We start from the raw sequence: 7821 nt of genomic DNA on the forward strand, positions 1-7821 counted from the left end.
ACAATGAGAAGTAAAATGAAGAACACTAGAACAAGTCATACATGATTCATTCGATACACGATGAGAATGGTTAGGGAAGGAAGATACTTGGTTCGCCGAGTTTTGGTTAATCAAAAATTGATCAAACCATTGAGATAAAGACTTCATTTTGGCGGCTATTTTATTTGAGTGGTCGACTTGATGTAAGCCAACACTCTTCTACCTTGTGAATTTCTACCAATCTTGGATGATAATGTTTTATGCAAAGAATTTTCACTTATGCTCTCATAAAAACGCCACACATCATCCTCATGCCTATCAATGTAAAAGCCAACCATGGAAGCATCAATCATGCCCTTATAATTGTCCGATAAGCTCTCAGAGAAATATTGAACTAATTGCCATTTGAGCATGTCATGATGTGGACACTTCCTAAGCAATTCATTAAAGCGTTCCCATACCTCATGAAACGTTTCTCCATCCCCATGTGAAAATTCCCGAATTGAGGTTCTCATGGCATTGGTCTTAGAAATCGGATAGTACTTCTTCAAGAACTCTTGTTGCATTTCTGCCCAAGAAGTGATTGAAAAAGGCCTAAGATTGTTAAACCAATATTTTGCCTTGTCCTTTAAGGTGAATGGAAAATGTTCTAGCCTTAAGACCTCTTCTGGCATGTCCGTATATTTTACGATGGAACATACTTCAAGAAACTCATCCAAATGCTTGTCAGTTTCTTCACTTGGAAGTCTATGATAGTTAAAAAGAATTTGAATGGTTTTTGACTTAATCTCATAATGATGTGCTCTAAATGGAGGCAATTGAATGCATGTGGGTGCATTATATTCATTAGGCACATAGTGATCTCGTAAAGCAAGGGGAGGATTAGCAATTGGAGGTGCAACATGAGCAACTTGATTTTGATTTCCTTGAATAATGGGAGGTTGTGGAGTATACATTGGCCTTGGCATTCCAAATGGAACTTGGCCATGTTGTTGTTGTGGTTGGTGAATGAATGGCCTAGGCAAGTCTAATGGTACTTGCATGTTTTCATGATGCACATTTGGATGGAGGATACCTTGTTGGTCAATGTGACCAAGGTCCTCTACATGGTCTTCATTATGGCCTTCCATTGATGTAATGGATTGGGTAGAACTAGAACTTCCTCTTCCCCTAGGATTTTAAACTACGGATTCAGGATGCAAATCAAGAGGGACAAGAGTTGGTCTTAGTGATCTACGACCATGCATGCACAATGTAGAACACACAAACACAATGAATGAGCAAGCACTTCGACTTCACAACAATTCAATGAAACTTCCTCCACAAACACTTAACCCATACTCTTATGCTTTAACAACAATGATGCAAAGAACAATTAAGAATGCCTCCATGCGGGCTCACGATTTATCTAAGAATTTAAAAACAAGCCTCCACGCGGGCTGACGATTTAACTAAGGGTTTGAGTAAAGAAAATCTCACAAAGGTCCTTTAGCACTTCAACTCCAAATTTTTTTTTTTAGCTTAGCTTAGCAAATTTTTTAAATTTTTAGCATTTTTCCTTACTTGCTTAGCTCCTTTGCTTGAATGCTCCTTTGCTTGCCTCCTAACTCAATGCTCCTTGTCAATCAAGAACAAACACAATAAGTAACAAAAATTGAAAACAAAGTAAAGACATGATCAAAATAGTACTAATTCCTAATTGATTCCACAAATATGACATTGCCTAATCCCCGGCAACGGCGCCAAAAACTTAATGGTGAGTCGCCGTCCTTCCATTAGCTTAAGAGTGTGCATTAAGGCGAGGGCCAAGTTTTACATTTATAAAAGCCACTACTACCTTCACTAAAAATATAGTTAGGACAAGTAGGGATCGTTCCAAGGGATTGGAGTCGAATTTGGTTGTGGAATCACAATTAGGGTTAGTAGGTCGAGTGATCAAACAAATAGTTGGTTGGTTGATTAAACTAGAGAACAAATTAAACTAAATATTTGAATGCAATAAAAAGTAAGTAAGAGATAGAGATCTTGGGGTTAAGAGGTCACCACCAAATAATACTTTTCTACACCCTTAACAAATGACTAATGAGGGAAATGTGTGTTGCAATATTGATGTGTGTGTGTGTTTGGTTGATTTAATTAGCAAGGATGACCAATTAAGTATATATTGTCTAAGCAACATGTGAAAAGCACAATATATCTAACAATTAAGTATATATTGTCTAAGTAGCATATGAAAAGCACAATATATCTAGTAAGTCATTAATCCTTTCATTAAGCTCACAAGCCAAATACATTACAAGGTTAGAGACATATGCTACTTGTATTCAAAAGTATGGAACATCAAACAACAAGCATAGATTGTCCTCCCATCTAACAAATATACTACCACTACATTACAATTAAGTTAATGACATGAAATTAAACTAATTAAGCTAAGGGAGAGGCACAATCCATCAAGCAATGAGCATGAACCATCAAGAAAATTACAAGAGCATTCCATTAAGCACTATGTTTTGACAATCTCTAGATCTATGGCATTAATACACATAGACATGCATCAATAACACAAGAAATAGAGACAAACACATGAACATCTATTCTAGCATACGTAGACATATGGATAGAATGAAATGATCAATTGGAAGCATTAAACCACATAAATCATTGAATAAACAAGATCTATATATATAAAAGTGCCAAAACATGTATTACAACACTAATCCCTCAATAATACACAAAATCAAGATGTAGAAAGCATGCTTGGGGCTAACTCTAGCCCCAAGAGGATGTCTAGCCACTCATAGTAATGCTTCTCCAACCCTCAAGGGCAAACTCCATGGAAGAAATATACTCATTGGTTGATGAAGAGCTCCCAAGCTTGTGTCTCTAGCCTTCTCCTCCTTTCTTCCTCCTTAAGAATAGCCTCTATTGTGATAAATGGATCTTTCTCAAAAAGTGTATTATATTCTATATATAGGTAGGTCAAGTGACACATAAAATGAGCTGGGGTTGTGCACAAAATATTCCCCAATGATTGGATAAGGACAACTTTCAATGAGCTGGAAATTTAACTTTTTCACACTAGAGGAAGTTCGATCGATCGAACCTTGGACTTGAATCTATCGAACATAACTGAGATCTTTCAAACTGAAGTTGGATCGATCCTCAATGGCGGTGCCTTTTTGGATAAAGACAAATCTCAGATATTTCGAAGATATTTTTGGGAAAAGGACAAAAGTGGTTGGTAGGGTGGTACAACTAGATAAGATTAATCATTTGGCTAAAGACAAGGTAATTCGATCGATTAAAGAATGATGTTGGATCGATCAAACTTTTGAGATCTCTAAAAATGTCATCATAGCTTAGATCCATCTTGAAGTGCTAAGATCGATTATGTTGGATCAATCGAACTTTGATCTGAGATTGATCGAAGATGTTGAATTCCACCTTTTTCTTCCTTTTGCTTCTACTTGGCTCCTTTCTTTGATTCATCCCAGAATTGCTTCATTTCTGCTCTTATTTGGCTGAGTTAGCTTATTTTTGGGATAAGTGCCTGAAAATGAAAATAACACGAAATCAATCTAAAACGGTAAAGTAAGATAGATAAAGGTACTAGAATGCCTAAGCTTAAGGGGTTTAAATATGCACTTTTTAGCGCTCATCATAGAGACTCATTCCTCATCGGAAGGTCACACAATAGAGCATGTCAATGCGGTGACTACCTTGAGAAGTGGAAAGATTGTGGACAACCAAGTGGGTATGTCCAATGAAGAGAGTGAACCGGTGTAACCAAACGTTGACACCCGTCCCGTTTCATATCATATTCCTCCTTCATTGCATGTGCATGACCATATAAATGAGAATGTGTTGAAAAGTGATTTTGAAAAGAAAGATTTGCAAAATGATTTAAAAACTTCTTGTGTTGAAGAGACTTCAAAGAAAATTTCTGAAAAGGTTTTTGAACCAAAAGCTCCATTTTCGGATGTCTTAAAAGGATCCATTTCAAATGACAAGCAAAAGGCCAAAGTAAATGAAATCATGGACGTGTTTAGGCAAGTGAAAGTCAATCTTCCACTTTTGGATGCAATCAAGCAAACTCCGGCTTATGACAAGTTCTTAAAAGACTTGTGCACCCAAAAGAGGAAGAACAAAAGCCAAGCACCTTGAAAAGTGGTCTTAACCGAACAAGTAAGCTCAATTTTGCAGCATAACACTCTTCCAAAGTTTAAGGACCCCGATTCGCCTACCACTTCATGCATCATTGGTTATCATATCATTAATCGGGCTTTTCTTAACCTAGGAACAAGTGTTAATCTTCTTCTATACTAGGTATATGTCAAATTAGGCTTAGGAGACTTGAAACCGACGTCGGTGGTTTTACAACTTGCCGATCGATCAATCAAAAAGCCTAGGGGTATCATTGAGGATGTCTTGATTAAGATTGATAAATTCTTCTTTCCCATTGATTTTGTTGTCATTGACACAGAACCAATCCCAAATCCTAAGAGCCAAATTCCCTTTATCCTTGGCCGTCCTTTCTTGGCAACCGCGAATGCCAACATTAATTGTAGGACGGGGATAATAAAGATCTCATTTGGCCACATGAAGGTAAATTTGAATATTTTCAATCCAACCCCCAACTCATTTGACAAGCATGAAGAGATTAATGTTGTAGAGAAATGTCATGACCTTAAAAATGAAGAAATTGAGTTTTTGTGTGAAACCAAAGTTTCAAAAAGTACATCTTCAACCTTGAAACCAAAAAAAGTTCTTTCAAAATCTTGTTTTGAAAGGGCGTGGAAGCCCAAAGATTGTCTTGACCAAGGACCGAAAACGTCTTTTGAGCTTAATCCAACAAGTTCCTTAAAGAACCATTTGTTTGGTGGAGTTCAAAACACTTATCACCCCATCAAGGAGGGGATGCACTACAAGATATTTGATTCTGGCTAAAAGAGTCCAACGTCTTACTAGAGACGTTAAAGACTAGCAAGACATTTCGTAGGGTGTCAAAACCTTATTCCTCCCTTATTTCTATCTTTAATTTCATTTCTTGCGAAGTCTAGATATTGGCTTTGGGTTCATATGCATTGTTAGGAACTGTGATTAGGATTGCATGCACTTTTATATTGAAATTGAGCATTTTTCATAAGTTCAATCGATCTCAAAATGAGTTCGATCGATCGAACTTCCCACCTACATCAAACCTGCATCCAAATTACTCTCTGTCTAATGGTTCGAACAAAACCTACATATTTCAGCTCTCTATCCCATCGTTCGAACTTGTTCCTAGATCGATCTAAACTTCTTCAATCGATCCAACTTCATCTTGGATCGATCTGTAGTTCCAACACTTAGAAAAAATTTCAACCTGCATCCATCTGCATCCAAAAGCCTCTCTGTCTCATCGATCGAACATTTCTTCAATTCTATGCATTTTTTATCAATCGAAGATATTCTATGATCGATCTTGGGGAGATCGATCTTTGTTCTTTGTTTTTCAATTTTGACTTTGTTTTGACTTTGTTTTAAAATATATATATATATATATTATTTTTTTTATTTTCCAAAAAAAAATAATAAAAAATAAATAATAAAAAATAAAAAATATATCAAAAAACACAAAAATACATTGTCAGTTAATAGGAGAGATCGATGTCAGTTCGATCGATCTGAGATTCAGTTCGATTGATCGAACTGGCAAGGGAATGTTTTTAAAATCGATTCAGGGTTATTCGATCGATTCAACTTGAATCGATCTCAGTCCCTCGTTCCCCCTTCGCCACTGCATCCCAACTCTTCCCCATCTCCGGCCAGACTCTGACAAGCATCCCAGGCATCGAATCACTCTCTCTCCTCTTGGATCTTGACTCACATCTCACCCCCTTCGCATCTCCACTTCTCTCTTCACTCCGGTAAGATCCGAACATCCCTTTTGTGATTTCAAGCTTCAATTTGATCAATAAATGTTTTAAATGCTAGATCTAAGCTATTTGATGCTGAAAATCTCCATTGATGACGTTTGAAGCTCTTTATATATATGTGTTTATATATGTATATATGGTTGTATATATTTTGAGATTTGTTTCAATTTTTGGGAGTATGGGCCTCATAAAGTGATTAGGATTAATGCTTTGTTGTATTGATGGGCCCACGACCATTTTCGTGAAGGTCCCGTGCCATCCACGTCACAGATCTGTAACTTTTCGAATTTCACTTCACAGTTCGATCGATCGAACTTTTTATTCGATTGATCTGTAAAAAATCATTCTCATTCATTCTTGATCGATCGAACTTGAACCAATTTCACATTTTTGTAATCAATCGAATGTCACAGATTTGTTTCACACATCTCACACACCATCTCTTGTGTTTCATGCCATCTCATACATGCCCAATGCCTGTGTTTTCCACATTGGATGCATTCCATACTTATACTGTCTCGCATGTTTCATATCAGGTCACTTATTCCTTGTCACTTAAATAGATTTATGTTTCCTATCTGTTTTGTCTATTCTATTTGACATACATAATTCTATGAACTGTGCTTTAATTCTTTATATCGGTACTAACTTCCTTTGCAAGTTTTTCCTTTTATTTTGCAGACCATGGCTAGGGTCAAGACTGTAGCCTGTGGACACTATCACCATAGGGGCAGGCCGAGTTTGGATAACGAGGCGGGTCTATCTCATGCCTAGGAGCCCACTCCACTTCAGTCTCCAGTTGACAACCGCCTACAGTCTTCAGATAGAGTATCTTCTTCACAGGGTGATGCTGAGCCTGAGCACATACCATCTCCACCACCACAGCCAGCTTAGCCAGCCCATGAGTTAGACTAGCCATTACGTAGATACTCATGCCTTCGAGTGGCGCATGAGTCGGTCTTCAACACAGACTTCTTTTCCCGATCGGTGCTTACTCGGTCAGCATATGATGATATCTTCGAACGGGGCATCTCAGCCATACTAGCCCCTGTCTCATACCCAGTGTACCCGAGGTTGGTCTGAATGTTCTACCAGAACCTCCGGCCTGCTCCGAGTAACCTGGCGGAGCTGCGGACCACCATTGATGGCTACCCAATCTACATCACTGTGGACACATTGTCCAGATCTTGCCAGTGTCCACACGTCTGCCCTCCAGACCTACAGGACACATATCCCACTCTCTACAAGCCCACATATGCAGACATGGCCATTTTACTCACATGTCACTATGCCGGTGGCGAGACCTATGCCACCCGGACCTATCTTCCAGATGACCTGTGGTTTTTTGACTCTATCCTACTTCGTAACATGTTCATGGCCGGCCATAAGACACAGAGGCGCGGTGACTATTTGACAACTCTGTACGCCTTCTATACAGGGCATTGGCTATCTATCCCAGTGCTCATCTGGAGCATCATGATGAAGCTGTATGTCGACCACATCAGCAAGGCAAAGCCCGGCCATCTCATCACCTAGATTCTACGAGACCAGCGTTACCCCTTTTAGCCACGGGAACAGACTGAGCCTAGGGCTTGTTCCTTCAAGAAGAATGACTGGGATAAGGGCTACAATGCTCTTATCAAGAGCCTGAGGGACGATGTTGTCGAGGTAGCTGAGGATCTAAAGGTAGAGGAGCAAGCAGCAACAGCAGCAGACCCGACAGTGGATAATATACCAGTCGATCCAGCTGCCATATACATGGACATCAATTTGAAGCAGCCTGCAGAGGACGCAGAGCATCACTCTCCAGCTCTGTCACCCATTCACAATGCGGAGCAGGCTCAAAATCATCATTCTCCTGCTCCAGCGATACCTGAGGCTCCAACACACAGACACCCGGCTTTGGAGAGCGACTCCAGGC

The 7821-nt window shown here is 39.1% G+C and overlaps 1 pseudogene; it reads left to right on the forward strand.

Annotated features, from left to right (window-relative positions):
• The first annotated feature begins 390 nt into the window (after nt 1–390).
• Nucleotides 391–489, forward strand: LOC132305930 (small nucleolar RNA R71; annotated as a pseudogene).
• Nucleotides 490–7821: the final 7332 nt, after the last annotated feature.

The sequence above is a fragment of the Cornus florida genome, unplaced genomic scaffold (genome assembly GCF_030987335.1).
Source record: "Cornus florida cultivar Cherokee Brave unplaced genomic scaffold, ASM3098733v1 CherokeeBrave_3.0.0_Hap2_Chr04, whole genome shotgun sequence".
Lineage (NCBI taxonomy): Eukaryota > Viridiplantae > Streptophyta > Magnoliopsida > Cornales > Cornaceae > Cornus > Cornus florida.